The 16,710-nt window shown below is 43.0% G+C and overlaps 1 pseudogene; it reads left to right on the forward strand.

Moving 5' to 3' along the window:
• The first annotated feature begins 514 nt into the window (after window positions 1–514).
• On the forward strand, window positions 515–7,336 carry LOC117445004 (WD repeat-containing protein on Y chromosome-like; annotated as a pseudogene).
• Window positions 7,337–16,710: the final 9,374 nt, after the last annotated feature.

Here is a 16,710-nt window from a genome sequence, read left to right on the forward strand (position 1 = left end):
GATATCTGCACTACTCATCGACTAAAAAACACCAGATTATCCTTGTTAATTACACAACATTGATTGGTTTGAATTGTGTGCAATGCTTTTGTATTTTTCCCCTTCGATTCGGAGAAACAAATGTTTTTTCTGAGTTTTAGGATGGCCGAAGACACTACACTACCCAGAATCCTCAGCTATCGTTTGGGACTACACCATGTGCTTAGCTTGACAAACCCGTGATCAGTCCTCAACCTCTGTGATTGGATGTTGGAGTGGCAGTGTGCGAAGTTTACACAGAGCGTCAAAAAGGACTTTGAAATGGAATGAAACCCATCGACGGCACACTATTCAAAACAGGAATCGAACGTGTCCTACCCCCCCCCCCCCCCCTTAATATACTTTATAATACCAGGTGAAAATTAACATTATAGGCCTACAACAGATCCAGAGCTACACAATTTACTAATTTGAAAAAAACTCACCTACACTCATTACACATTTAAGTGTTTAATTGATTTCAATCGAAGTAGTAATGGCAAGTTACGCAAATTCAGCAGAGGAGGACCTAGATGAGAATGCTACAATTGCTGAAGAAAATGCCTGCAGCAGAATGTTTTCAGCGCAACAAATACCTGAAATTGTTGCATTATTTGAGGAGGCAGATGAAGATGGTGGTGGAGGTTTGGATATGGAAGAATGTTGTGTTTTGTTTGAAAAGATGTACCCTTCTGTTAAGAAGGAGGAACTTACAGTCCTACATATGCAGATAGATACCAACTGTGACGGTACAGTTGACCTGGTAGAGCTTTTAGACTTCTTAATAGCTAAGGGCAATGCATCGGCAGGGTTGGACTTTAAAAGACCATTCCCTAAACCTGTTGAATTTATACCTGTCGGTCACTATAAATAAATTGTTGGTGTGATCTTCCGTCCCTTCGAGGACGTCAAACCTGATTTGAGTTTTAGAGAATTAGACGAAACCACCACTTACCAGAAAGGCCAATACATCTCTGTCAGCTCCGATGGTGTACTCACCTTCTGGACGGACAGCTGTACAGATCCATTCACCATACCTCTATATGTGAAAGAAAATGCACTTCCTTTTTCACACCACAAGAAAATGTCTGTTCATGACATGCAGTACATTCAAGAATTGAAACAGCTGGCGATCTCCACCTCTGACAGAGAGCTTTTATTTTATGACTGCTCTGAAATACCCTCGCTTTTTGCAGTTAACCACTCTCTGATTCTAGAGGAAAGCATTGTCAACACCATTAACTACTGGTCAAATGGCACTAAAGCAATGTTTTCATTTGGTGATGTACGAGGGTTTTTGACTGTTTTCATCTCCTACAACGTAAAGAAAAATGGCCTCTTCAACCGTGACGCATTTGAAAAAATCTCTCTCATGATTATCCTACAGTATACATTTCCAACCTTCTAAACAACCATTCAAAATACTTTCTTTGTCTTAAAGTCTCAATTTATAGTGACATATGCAGCCAGATCCAATACTTTCCGGTTCTTAACTCATTTGCCATTTGTGGAAGTTTATCCAAGACAATGGTCCTGGCTGCCCTACCAACCCCACCCAGAACCACTTTTTCAAAATCAATCTTTAAGAGCAGTGGAGATGAGGGGTTTTTCACCTGTGTTGAATACTCTCCTTCTGCTGAGTTATTGTTGACTGGTGGTACAGATGGCTTACTACGGTTGTGGTTACCCCACAAAAGAGACACCTGCCAAAAGTCTTTGGTGGGACACGTCAGGCCCATTACAAACATTGTCGTAAACAGAATGGACCGAACTGTCATCACTTTATCTGATGACAAAAATGTTCTTGTTTGGTCTTTGAAGAGATTGGAGTGTAAGCAAAGCATCGAGATTCAAGGCATGAGACCAGCTCGTATCTCCAGTATGTGTTACAACATACTTAACAATGATTTAGTTCTGGCTAACACAGATCTAGTCAAATATGTTGGTAGGGGAACAGATGCTTTTAAAGAAACATTAACATCCCATGACAAGCCCCTGTGCAATGCTCTCTATCACAGCATTTACAAAAAGGTTGTCTCTGTTTGTCGAAAAGGTGAGGCTACACTTTGGGATGTCTTAACAGGAATGGCTGTCATGCAGTTTCAGGTCACTCCATATGGGGGGCACACTGCCATTGCATTTGATATATGCAGCATCTGATATTTAAGAAGTGTGTTACATTTGAAAATGGCAGAAAGTCTTGTTGCAATTTCCAGATATTAAAAGAGGTCCTTTGAGTTCCTCTGGTAATTATCAAATAGTAGCAGTTAAGTGAATACTGTTCAAACAATACCTGTGTTTGTGTTTTATATTGATTTATCTGTTTCATCCTTTCATAAATGTGAGGACTAAAATGGCGGTAGACAAAGGGCTGTTAAGGGTTTTATTGCTGTGGGGGAGCTGGAGCAAGACCCCACTGTGGTCTCTGGAATGTGGGGGGGATGTGTGTATGTGTGGAGGCTGCAGAAATAGGAGACAGTGAGTGTCAGAGGTGTTTGTTTGAGATGACTGGAAAAGACGACCAGTTGTCCTTAAACTCCACCCCTTCCTGTATCATTGGTATGAAAGCCTATCCAGCTTTCTGTTCTGCCTCTCTCTTCTCGCGCCACTTGGACGGGAAGGTCGTGGCGGCCTGTGAACAGGGGCCAGGAGTGGGCCTACTCCTGACATTATGCATATGATATGATATGGTTTTGTATGGTAATGTATTGATTGTATTGCATTGTCTTATTACCATTAAAGTAGATTATTTTTATCGGTTAATTGTATGCTCTGGATTCCTTCCTGTAATATAACCAGCTTGTTTAGGGACGCGCGGAGATTTGAAAAAGCGGACAAGTTGTCCATTCAAATTTCCTAACATATACCACAGCGGAGACTAATCACAGTTTCCAAGGACGGGAAATTAAAACTGTGGAACTTCATCACTGGAGTTTTGCTTGAAGAATTTCCTGTTACCTTGCCAAGTGAGGTGACAGGTATTGTCTGCATGGACGATAGTGTGTTTGTGTCGGGAAGGAACTCCAACAGCATTTTTGTCGTGGATTTGGAGGGTTATGACAACATATTTTTGGAACATGATTATTTAGATGACATTTGCTCCATGGATGTGCACGACAAAACACTTCTTGCGGCCTCTTGCAATGGAAATATTGTAATGTGGGATGTTGAATCTAGGGAGGTTCTCTACTGGCTGAATGGCAGTCAGAGCCCTCAAACTTACATTACAACAATAACAGGCAGGACAGGGTGTTTGCCTGATGGGAAGACACACAAAGAAGAAACTGGAAGGAAAAACACTGATGTGAACACTGGTCCTATTGTTTTATGTTTAAAGACAAGGGAGGTCAATGTGCACACAGCCACACTGCTGACTTCTGCCGATGGCTTTATAAGTGCCTGGTCGATAAAAAGCAAGGGAGGTTTGTTAGGGAAGTTCAGGGCAGTAAATGATGAAGATGCAATCATTACCACAATGTCCACTGATGTCAATGAAAAAATATTGCTGACTGGGGATAGTACTGGCAGGATTTGTCAATGGGACATTCAGAGATTTGGATTTAAAGATAAGGCAAACACAGGGCCATTCGAAGACATAAGAGGGTGGCGCGTGTCATTGTGTCCACCTCCTCTTTTGGGCACCTGGAAATCTCACCTCTCAGGGGTGGTGAGTGTTCAGTTTGATTCTGATTGTCAAAAGATTATTACTTCAGGGTTGGACTGCAATATCCAGCTGTGGAAAAACACAGGTGACCACATTGGATTATTTGGGAAAGATGAATGGGATGCTGATGCAAAGAAAACTACACAGAAGGAAAGAAGACCAGTGTCAGCAGGGAAGGGAAAACAGATACCATTTAAGTATTTCAGGCCAGAAAGGGAAGTGAAGAAAAAACTGGAAGATGACCTCGACGACATAGATGATGAACTTCCTTTCCTACCCCGGGATGATCTAACTGATAAAGAGATGGACCGTATCTTTAGACGGTTAATGAACATACAACCAAGTATTGACACAATACATGAGAAATTCAAACAACAACAGTCCATACGCTCTGCCAAGCAATGTGCTAGTGTGGTCCAGCAGGAGGCAGAACAAGCTTCTAAAGTGCAGCTCATGAATAGTAAAAGTTCATTCGGGCCACACCCGCCTCAGAGCCCGCTCATCAGTTGCGAGACAGCAGACCCTGATTTGAAACAGCCTGGATCTAAATATGGCAGTGTGATCAAGCATCAGAATAAAGACCCTTTACAAGGCAGGGTCCTAACACCTTGTCCATCTGACATTGTGCCAAGCCAGCAGCGGTCTGAGCTAACAACAAAGCATTCACTCTTGCCAACCATCCCGAAAGGTGTTCAGCGCACACATAATTAGACCCAGTTCAGGCCACACCCGCCTCAGAGCCCGCTCATCAGAGGCGAGACAGCAGACCCTGATTTGAAACAGCCTGGATCTAAACATGGCCGTGTGATCAAGCATCAGAATAAAGACCCTTTACAAGGCAGGGTCCCAACACCTTGTCCACCTGACATCGTGCCAAGCCAGCAGCGGTCTGAGCTAACAACAAAGCATTCACTCTTGCCAACCATCCCGAAAGGTGTTCAGCGCACACATAATCAGACCCAGTTCAGGCCACATCCGCCTCAGAGCCCGCTCATCAGAGGTGTCAGCAGCTTAAAAACAAGCTATTCCCAGACACCTCGATTACGTTTACCTCCACTCACTGAGAAAGTACAGCTTACCACACGTAGCCGGCTGCAATAATGCTACAAACACCATTTCCAATTCCAATCTCATCTCAGCTTTGATTGTCATTTTGGGTTTTCTCCGGGTACTCCGGTTTTGTCCCGCATTCTAGTAAATAGAAAAAAAAAAACTTTTAATGACCTTCTGCAGATTACAATACAACATTTATGTAGCAGTGCACACAGTGAAGGTGAACACACTTTACCTTTTTTTTCAGAATATGCTCCACTAACAGACATGGAGTTGTAAAAGCTCTTAATACCAAGAGCTCTGGATCTTTTAAATTGGGCCCGGTATTTATAAACTTGTTAAAAGATAATCTTATGAATGATTAAATAATTTCTGAAATAATACAATAATAACCAAATTATGAAATAAATATTGTGAAATGTATACCTACATGAATAAATAAATAAAAGCTGTTAATCAAACAGACATTTATGTTGATCTACATTTATTATTTTATGTTTCTGTAAATGAGTCTGATGTATTATCACTCGCGAGAGACGAGCCAATGCCACGTCATCAGAGGACTACGGAGGAAGGCCCGCCCCGTCTACGCCAGCCAATCGATGAAGACTATATACAAGTGTGAACGTATATAACCAGATGTTTAATATAGAAACAGCCGTTTTTATTCTACAGATTTGAGAAACAGCTGCGCTAAGTGGACTGTCTATCACTGAAGTAGAAAAGACCTCGGCCGAGTACTTCTGCAAACGTATTGTATCACTTTATTAATAAATGCTGTTTACTTGACGAGAAGCTTCCTGAATTATGTTGAGTGTTGAGGCGTCTCTTGGAGGATGCCAACCCTTGAGCAATGAAAATGCGTTCGTTTGACCACAGATGACTGATTTCATTGACTTCTGGTTCCCTTCGGAGATGTGTTGTGCTCGGTGCCAGAAAGAAAATAGAGATTTCAATAGCCAAATAAACGTCACCCATGTGAAGGAGAGTGCACTGCTTTTTTGTGTTGCTTTTGCTTTAACTTACAGTATAGGCCATTAGCGAAAATCCCACTGATTGTGCACCCCTGTCATTACTGGAGGCACTAGATAATACACACACTACCTCTGAACCTTTTGTGCAGCAAACACTATTTAATTGAGGCTTGGACGGGATGTGACAGCCGCAAATCAAAGGTCTGCTTTCTCACTACAAGTGCCAAACACAAGCTGCAGTATTAGCACATTTTAGTAATACTAAATGGAAGAATCAAGCATTAAAGTCAAGTTAATGAATTTTTTTTTTTTTTTTAAATGATGGCCTCCGCAGTCATGTGGTAAGTCGTTTTTTAAAAATTGCAGTTTGGATTATGGAGTTTTGTTCACTTATAATAACAAGCAAGACGCTTATAATTCATAAACAACTCAGGCTGGAAAGCAGTGAAGAGGAGAAATTCATTTTAAAGAAGAAATGAGAAGTACTTTGAAAGATAAGGGGAAGTGCTGCCAGCAGTCCCCGGCTCTGTCGTATTGCTCAGAGCGCGATATCGGTGTGCATGACGCATAAACACACACAGACCAACACACTCTCACTCCCTAAGCGTCCAGGAGTGACGTTTGGTCAGTGTCCGTGGCGTCCAATTGTGACGCTCCTAGGCTCCTTCAGCGTCATAAAGGGACGCAAATAGCTTTCAACTGATTGCAATGTATTCCCATCTGCGTCGGGATTTGACGCTCATAGAAGCACGGCATTCGTTTGTGTCGGTTGCCCTTAAAGGCAATGTGAGCGTCCATTCCCATTGGATAACGAAGAATTGTACACCCGGATGTAAGTATTCTTCTTACTGCCGATTGATTTTAAAGTGATATCTGCACTACTCATCGACTAAAAAACACCAGATTATCCTTGTTAATTACACAACATTGATTGGTTTAAATTGTGTGCAATGCTTTTGTATTTTTCCCCTTCGATTCGGAGAAACAAATAATTTTTCTGAGTTAAGGATGGCAGAAGACACTACACTACCCAGAATCCCCAGCTATCGTTTGGACTACACCATGTGCTCTGTTTGACAAACCCCGTGATAGTCCTCAAGCTCTGTGATTGGAGAGTGTGCTCCGAGGGTTAAGCCGATTCTCGAACAGCACTTGAAATGGGATGGAACCACGGCAGACTGTCCAACACTGGATTTGAACGGGTCCACCGTGTCCCCCGTGTGTCCCCCTCCCCCACCCTGTCCCCAGAACTACACATGCTGGCTATTGTGTTTCGCAACATGTTCTATGGCACGTCTCTACTGGGAGTTGTAGTTTTAAAAGACGTTTTTGTGAAGGAAATATTTAATGGGATCTGTGCATGGGAGACTGTTGGTGTTTTTCCTATGTGTCCTGTTTGTAGTTTACACAGGGCACAGGTCAAAAGGTCCTGCCTCCCTGAGGGGAAGTGTGACCAAATGCACAGATGGTTGTTAATGGATCAGTCCTTGGTCTCAACATGTGTTGCATCGATTAGGATGAAAAGGGCGCGAACAGAGGCTCCTCCTTGATTATCTGTGTAGATTTGCGCTGTGTTTCTGTGTAATCTTCAGTGTTGGCTGGGGAATCACATGATGAAGTCGTGTGAAAACCCTGCCAATGCTCCGGCCGTAAGCTCATCATTAAACTCAGTGTTTGATATAAAGCGGACTCCAGCCTCCATTTCTTCCATCAACATTGCTGAGCAGAAGTTTCTCTCACAGATTGGCGTCGCGAACAGGACACCAACAGATTTTCGGATGCTGGTGAGTACATTTCTATTTTGAGATTGACTCGCCAGCGTTTGAGATCAACGGTGTATCAAAATTACCTGAGAGAACTGAGCTGCTGCCTTTTTTTTGGGTTTCTCTACTCATTTACATCTGGAGGCTAATCATAACCTCGGGAATCGGTGTCATGGGGGACTTTTGTCCTGGCCAATTTCCCCGTGGTTGTTGCTGGGACATGTGTCTACGAGCAAGCACGGCCTATGTGAAAACTATGAGAATATTTGGGGCTAATGATAACCTAGGAATATCGAATTTCATCGATGTCCTCTGTGTGTGCTTCTTGGAATTAAACCACCAGGCAATTACACACAGCAAATATTCGGAGAAACTTTTAAGAGATGTACCAGCAAAGTGGATTTTCTGAATTAGAAGCAATATCGCAAGATTTGTATTTAAACAAATCGCCGAATTTAGGAGTTTTCAGAGGATAAATTGCCTAAATCAACAGCATTTCTGCTGAGGTGCTGATTCTCCGCCCCCTGTGGAGAACAGCATGCAGAGAGAGGAGCATACAGCATTATCCGCGATTATTGCCACTTTTGAACTAAAGAAAGTGGCCAATGTGTGGTATGAGAATGTTGTATGAATTGCTGAATTTGGCTGTGTTTGCTGATACACGAGAATTATGAGTAAAAGAAGGCTCTCATAATTAAAAACCCCTCTGAAAGTCTCCCTAATTCGGATTAAAATAGGCTGGAAGAGTTTTTGTCAGGCTGAGTTGTTGAGAGTTTTTATGTTTGTTTGTCTAATTGCAGTGTTGTATAATTGTTTCGTGTTTGTTTGTCTACCCGCCGTCTTGTGCATGCGTTGTAACAAATCATAATGAATCAGTCCACAGCCAGGGTAAAATGAACTAAACTTTAGTTATCTCACCAAAATTAAATGACTTCAGAAAGAATGAAACAATAATGATAACGTATGAAAAGCTCAAACAGCTCAATGTTGTATTATTTGTTTAATTTATTCTTAAATCTATGTATTGTATGGTAATAATGAATAACAAAACTTAATGTATTGAACACATTCCGAAACAAAGAGGATAAGACAGAACCAGACTCATGCATGAAATACTTGGCTCTATGAAACCTGATGTACTTATATGGTTCTGTTTTCTTCAAGGTTCAACATTCTTTATTAAACTGTTTCAAATTATTTCTAGTACAATTGGTCTATACAGACATGACTACAATCCTAATAGTTGTCAAATACTGAGCTTATGAACAATAGAGTAAAGGTCGCTGGTTAAGCCAGGATCAATATACTTGTTGAGGTTTTATTGTGCACATAATAAATGTGTTTAGATGAATTGAGCAATTTTAAAGGAGTATAATGTTGCAATTTTTAAGATAAGTAATTGCAGTTCAAAGGTAGATGTTGTTTTCTCCTTCTCTCATTCACGAGCACACAAAATAAATCATAAACATTTCCAAATCCGAACAGACAGAGAAGTAAACTAAACTATTTTGCTCTTCATTTTAAATGGGATTTTCCGCTACATTACAGAAGACTTAATACAGGACTTAAAGAACGTTTTAAAGACAAGTCATGGAGAGCTTTGCATTTTGGACGGAATCTCCCCTTTCCTCTGCTCCTAAAATCCTGCACCCGAGGTCAATCACAGGCGTGACCTTTGGAGGGGCAGAGAATCTGAGCAAGACCACAGAGCGACCATTGGGGGTTTTATGGCCTAAAGGCACAAAGAGGAACATCTGGCTACCCCCAACCGAACAAACACACACACACACACACACACACACACACACACACACACACACACACACACACACACACACACACACACACACACACACACACACACACACACACACACACACACACGTGTAAGTGATTTACAGTTACTAAATCAGCCTACTATCACCTAAAGAACATATCTAGGATTAAAAGACTAATGTCACAGCAGGATTTGAAAAAAAAAAAAAAAAAAACTTGTCCATGCCTTTTATCTTCAGTAGACTGGACACTGCAATGGTGTCTTCACAGGTCTCAAAAAAAAAAATATATATATATTAGAAAGCTGCAGCAGATTCAGAACGCTGCTGCTCGAGTCCTCACTAACACTAAGAAAGTGGATCACATCACTCCAGTTCTGAAGTCTTTACACTGGCTTCCTGTGTTTCAAAGAATAGATTTCAAAATACTGCTGCTGGTTTATAAAGCACTGAATGGTTTAGGCCCAAAACACATGTCTGACCTCCTGCTAAATGATGAACCATCCAGATCTCTCAGGTCTTCAGGGACTGGTCAGCTTTCTGTCCCCAGAGTCAGAACTAAACATGGAGAAGCAGCGTTCAGTTATTATGCTTTTAATTGAACTAGTCATATTTTAGACCGCACTGTAACTTTTATCCATGTATTTGTCCTTTTAATGCTTATTTTATTAGCTTTTCTTTTAATGCTTAATGTCTTTCATTTTTTGTAAAGCACTTTCAATTGCCTTGCGTTGAAAGGTGCTATATACATCTGATCAAGATGGATAGAGGCATTTATTTTAATTGTAGCAGTCAGTTTGTGGTTCTGGCAGCATTGTTGAGCATTTTTCATAGATGTGTTTTCATGCCTCTGTGCAAGGCTTAGTCTTTCTATCTGTATAGCCACTGGTGTAACTAAGTTCATAAACTCAACAGGTACTATACTTGAGCACTAGTTTGAGATACTTGTACTTTATTTGAGTATTTAAATGTTTTGCCACTTTATTCTTCTACTTCTACAGTTCAGAGGTACATGGTGTACTTCTACTCTGCTACATTTATTTCATACCTTCAGTTACTTTACGGATCTGGATGAATGATGTGAAATCTAATCAAGTGTTAAATCAGACTTTAGTTCCACCTGGAGTAAATCCACAAGCTACCCTGCAGTATACAAAGTACTTCAGACTAGCTGCAGGTCTACCAGATCAATCATTATAAAACACATCATATATTATTCTGAAATGGACCAATCTGCACAATGACTACCTTTACTGTCGCTATGTCCACTATATTTTGATGAGAATACCTTTATACGTTTACTTGAGTAACATTTTAATGCAGTACTCTTGCTGTAACGTAGTATTCCTACACTCTGGTACTTCTACTCAAGAACAAGAGTACTAAAGCTAACGTTAGCCGGAAAGGTTTTTCAGTTCGCTTCATGCTGAAAATGAAATAGGACCCCACGGTTTGATGATTGATAGGTGTGGGCTGTCTTCCATTTTTCACACACAGGACAGTGGGGGATATCCACCCTTATCCACAAATGTAAAGTAGTTCACACAGCCTTTTTCCTCTGTGAGGAGCAGCAGGTTCAGCTTCATTTAAATATGTCGTGTAGTAATACTGTAGATGGATTTATTTTTCATCTCAAGAGAGAATGTGTATTTAGTATTAGTATTTCAAAAAAAAAATCCCCCCAGACAGCGCCGCTGCGGAGTTGGGTTTTCAGCATGTCAATTTTGTCACACAAATGTGCCTTTTTATTTCATACAGTTCCATTTGGATTAAGACAGGGAAATAATCCAAACCTCATGCGTGGCGTTTCACCGTCAAGGGGGCGATATAGCCATCTGTATGTCAAATATGTCTTATATGTCTTAAATGACATGATGAATTGGAAATGGGGGACCCTGATGTAAACAAGACGAAAGTCTTTCTCTGGTCTGCATCCCCTTGACAATTGTATTTTTTTAGCTGTACTGTACCCAATATACAAGCTGTTAATAAACTTTTCAATCAATCAATCAATATGTAATTACATTTCAAATACTGACTTGAGCCCCACCACTGTATGAGTTAGCCCTACCATAGATTACCCAACAAAAATACTCAGGAGCTGATAAGTCAATTAATTGCTTATCATGACAGGCACACAATAAAACAGTGGAAACAAACATGTGTTTGACTTTCATTAGTGAATGAAACTGTGTGCCCTTTTATAGTCTGAGTCCAATATTGTGCATTTATCCATCCATCCATCTTCTCCCGCTTATCCGTGGTCGGGTCGCGGGGGTAGCAGTTCCAGCAGAGAGCCCCAAACTTTCTTTTCCCTGGCGACATCAACCAGCTCTGACTGGGGGATCCCAAGGCGCTCCCAGGCCAGCGAAGAGATATAATCCCTCCACCTGGTCCTAGGTCTACCCCTTGGTCTCTTCCCAGCTGGACGTGCCTGGAACACCTCCCTAGGGAGGCGCCCAGGTGGCATCCTAACTAGGTGCCCGAACCACCTCAACTGGCTTCTTTCGACGCGAAGGAGGAGCGGCTCAACTCCGAGTCCCTCCCTGATGACCGAACTTCTCACCTTATCTCTAAGGGAGACACCAGCCACCCGGCGGAGGAAACCCATCTCGGCCGCTTGTATCCGCGATCTCGTTCTTTCGGTCATGACCCATCCTTCATGACCATAGGTGAGGGTAGGAACGAAAATGGCCCGGTAGACAGAGAGCTTTGCCTTCCGGCTCAGCTCCCTTTTCGTCACAACGGTGCGGTAAAGCGACTGCAATACCGCTCCCGCTGCTCCGATTCTCCGGCCCATCTCACGCTCCATTGATCCCTCACTCGAGAACAAGACCCCGAGATACTTGAACTCCTTCACTTGGGGTAAGGACTCATTCCCTACTTGGAGTGGACAGTCCATCGGTTTCCTGCTGAGAACCATGGCCTCAGATTTGGAGGTGCTGATCCTCATCCCAGCCGCTTCACACTCGGTTGCGAACCGATCCAGTGAGTGCTGAAGGTCGCAGACCGATGAAGCCATCAGAACCACATCATCTGCAAAAAGCAGTGGTGCAATCCTTAGTCCACCGAACTGCAGACCCCCCCCCCCCACGACTACGCCTCGAAATCCGATCCATGTATATTACAAACAGGATTGGTGACAAAGCGCAGCCCTGGCGGAGGCCAACCCTCACCGGAAATGGGTCCGACTTACTGCCGAGGACCCGGACACAGCTCTCGCTTTGGGAGTACAGAGATTGGATGGCCCTGAGTAGAGACCCCCTCACCCCATACTCCCGCAGCACCTCCCACAGTAACTCCCTGGGAACCCGGTCATACGCCTTCTCCAAGTCTACAAAACACATGTAGACCGGATAAGCGTACTCCCAGGCCCCCTCCAGGATCCTTGCGAGAGTAAAAAGCTGATCCGTCGTTCCACGACCAGGACGGAATCCGCATTGTTCCTCCTCAATCTGAGGTTCGACAATCGGCCTGACCCTCCTTTCGAGTACCTTGGAGTAAACTTTCCCGGGGAGGCTGAGTAGTGTGATGCCTCTGTAATTGGCACACACCCTCTGATCCCCCTTTTTGAAAAGGGGGACCACCACCCCGGTCTGCCACTCCTTCGGTACCGTTTCCGACTTCCACGCAACGTTGATGAGACGTGTCAACCAAGACAGTCCCTCAACACCCAGAGCCTTCAGCATTTCCGGGCGGATCTCATCCACCCCCGGGGCTTTGCCACTGTGGAGTTGTTTGACGACCTCAGTGACCTCCCCCCGGGAGATTGGCGTTGATCCCCCGTCATACTCCAGCTCTGCCTCTAACATAGAGGGCGGAGTTGTCGGGTTCAGGAGTTCCTCAAAGTGTTCCTTCCAACGTCCCAACACTCCATCAGTTGAGGTCAACAACGTCCCATCCTTACTGTACACATCTTGGATGGTTCCCTGCTTCCCCCTCCTGAGGTGTCGGACAGTTTTCCAGAACAACTTTGGTGCCGCCCGAAAGTCCTTCTCCATGTCTTCTCCGAACTTCTCCCACACCCGCTGCTTTGCCTCGGCCACGGATGAGGCTGCTGCCCTTCGGGCCTGTCGGTACCTTGCAACTGCTTCGGGAGTCCCCCGGGATAACAAATCCCTGAAGGCCTCCTTCTTCAGTCGGACGGCTTCCCTGACCACCGGTGTCCACCAGGAGGTTCGAGGGTTACCGCCCCTTGAGGCACCTAAGACCTTGAGACCACAGCTCCCCACCGCGGCTTCGGCAATAGAGGCTTTGAACACCGACCACTCTGGTTCAATGTCCCCAACCTCCACAGGAATGCCCGAAAAGCTCCGCCGGAGGTGTGAGTTGAAGGCCTCCTGAACTTGGGCCTCCTCCAGACGTTCCCAGTTCACCCGAACTACACGTTTGGGCTTACCAGGTCTATCCAGAGGCTTCCCCCGCCACTCGACCCAACTCACCACCAGATGGTGATCAGTTGACAACTCCGCCCCTCTCTTTACCCGAGTGTCCAAAACATACGGCCTCAGGTCCGATGATACGATAACGAAATCGATCATGGACCTTCTGCCTAGGGTGCTCTGGTACCACGTACACTTATGAGCATCCTTATGTTCGAACATGGTGTTTGTTTGTTTGTTATATTATATACATATCCTACATATATGCTAAGGTCCCGCTACTGACACGATAGCAGTCATTTCGTGCGCATGTTTGTAATTAAACCCATGATATCGAAATCTCAATCCAGCCAGGTACCCAGAGTTGGCAACCTTGCCCATACCCCAAATAATATTTGTATTGCAGATCTACATGAATCACACAAACGACCTATTTTGGATTCAAAAGGTGACAAGTTTGCATCCCTGCTTGTTATCCATTTTATTACAGAGCTGAAAAAATGGTGTATTGATTGGATTCTGATCCGTGCAAGTCCTATTTTAACTGACTTTAGTTTCTAATATTAATGATAATTTGATTTCATCCCATAAATAATTATTTAAATTAACTCAACATTTCACATGATGGATTAGTGTTCCACATTTTTCCCACTAATTTCTTTTATGATTGAGCCACTGGTAAAGAGAGACATTGATGACCCTGTGTTCCGTTTGTTGTCTATGGCGGCTTCACTAAAAGTCACCCAGCTCTGCCCTACTACAGACCGGCTGTGTGCAGTCACAGAGATGCTATGGCTGCTCTACATGACATTAATGGTCTGGTCCGAGAATGGACACCATTTCCTGCTCACAGAGAGAATGACATTCCTCAAACTGAACTTTACAGCCGTTGATACTGTCTCACATGGGTCTGCTTCCCCCCACCGAGCCATGAACTGAAAGCTTGACGTCTGCTCTGAACACTTGGAAGCCTCCCTGTCACACCAGCTCCAAACCCTTGGGTCAGTCAGATGAGTCAAACGGCTTCACTTGGGCACAGGGGTCAGAAATATGATTCTCGTTTGTTTTTAAGGCTATCCATACTGCTATGCAGAGGATGCCTGCAGGTTGGCAAGCTGTGAAAAGCCCCTACCATTTTTAGTATAGGCCTGTTGTCAGGGGCCTGTTACTGTCTACTACATATATTCACATTATATAGACCATGAGGCTGCACGGAGCTTAGGCTAAAAATACAACCATTCTGTTCTGCTCTAAAGATTCAATTTATAGATTCTATATCAAAATAGTTTGTTCTTATTGTTTCCAATGATAACGTCACCTTAAGTGGAGGAATGCAAACCTGTTTTCAAATGTAAGGTTTTGAATTTGTTTGACATTTCTCAGTAAAGACACCCTCAGACGCCCACTATCATTCATGCTATGCCTTCAGTGGTAACTCAGATGTTAAGGGGGTTGAAGCTTTTGCTCCCAAATCAGAGATGCTTTGTTTTTGTTTGTTTTTTTTCAACAAAGGTGTGCATTTCCTGCATAATATATGGTTCTCACAATTGTTTTTGTTAGTTGCGCACAGCTGATACTGAGTTTTCTCGAGTGATGGATTATGACCTCTACCATGCTTACATGGACTCGTATGTTTTATTTCATATCTAACTGAAGTAAGAGAGAGATGTGGAGGAGAGAATAGAAAGAGAGAATAGAGAGAGAGAATAGAGAGAGATGTGGAGGAGAGAATAGAGAGATGAGGATAAGAGAGGGATAGGAAAGAGAGAAGAGTTATTTGCAAGTTGCATGCTGATACTGAGTTTTCTCGATTAATAGCTTATAGACGATACCATGTTTAAATAGACTCCTACGTTGTTATTACATTATGTGACATATGTAAGAAAAGGGAGGGGAGAGTCAATTATATTTGAGTAATTGATCTCATATTGAAACATTCATTTCTCAAACCTATGTTTATGGAAGAGGAAATGTACTTCTGATAAACTAATCTTTTATCAAACGGTAAATGGTGAATTAATATAACATTTAGAATCATTGAGAAGGGGTTATATCCACAGGGACTAGCTCACATTTAACTTAAAATAACATTTCTCTGCTTTGGACTGATGAGTATATGATTATTGCATGTTAAATGACTAACACAAACCTTACATGTATGCATGTGCATGTGTCAGGAAGGCTCCCAAATAATTCTGAGGGGCCTATCCTATTTCTGTAATTGAATGATAATGTGCTAATCCATTACTTTGAGTTGTCTGCACCCAGGAAAACATCTCTATGAAGTGTTAACCCAATCACTAGGACAGCTCTGAAGGTCAAGGGTCAGAGAGAGAGGGTCACACCCTCTGGCTGCAGAGAGCACCCCCAGCCACGGGCAAGGAGGCACGAGGTCTTTCGAGATGAGAGGATTCTAATCTTCAACTTTCTGATGGGATGGGATGCTTTTTCATCTTACTGCTCGGGGGGGGGGCCAAACAGACAACTCTGCAGGACGAGCGATGGCTTCAGAGGCTCCATGGTTCTTGGAGGGGCAGATTTCTTCCTAACCTCTCCCATCACGGGGGGTGGCATCTGGAATGTGCCATTTGGAATAGGCTCTGCTCTCAAGCAGATAGCAGAAGGAATGCAGGCAGATGAGCCTCTGGTTCACTGGGAGATCATAAAGTGCTCACTGAAAGAGCCACAAAAAGCAGAGCAATTGGGGGGTTTGAAATATGGTGCTCTGGTGAAGAAGAGTTTTGAGCCAATCAGCACTCAGTGCTAATCTACAGTATCAGGATGCCTTCACACACCAGACATTCTGTGTCATAAAGAGAGGAGGAGAACGAGTCAGGAGGACATGTTCTTCTAGCTCTTGTACAAAGATAACATTTGAATTGAATGACCATATGATTACAGATGTACAATTAATGATTGTTTTTATATTTCCGATGAACAGATATGTGTTACATAGTGGTGACAAATATATTTTGTCAGATCAGATTACACTTTCACACTAAAATGTTTTATTAATTGTCAGATCAGATTACACTTTCACACTAAACAAAATTAATTAATTGATATTTTCAGATTGATAAT

Source organism: Pseudochaenichthys georgianus, chromosome 4 (genome assembly GCF_902827115.2).
Source record: "Pseudochaenichthys georgianus chromosome 4, fPseGeo1.2, whole genome shotgun sequence".
NCBI classification, from domain to species: Eukaryota; Metazoa; Chordata; class Actinopteri; order Perciformes; family Channichthyidae; genus Pseudochaenichthys; species Pseudochaenichthys georgianus.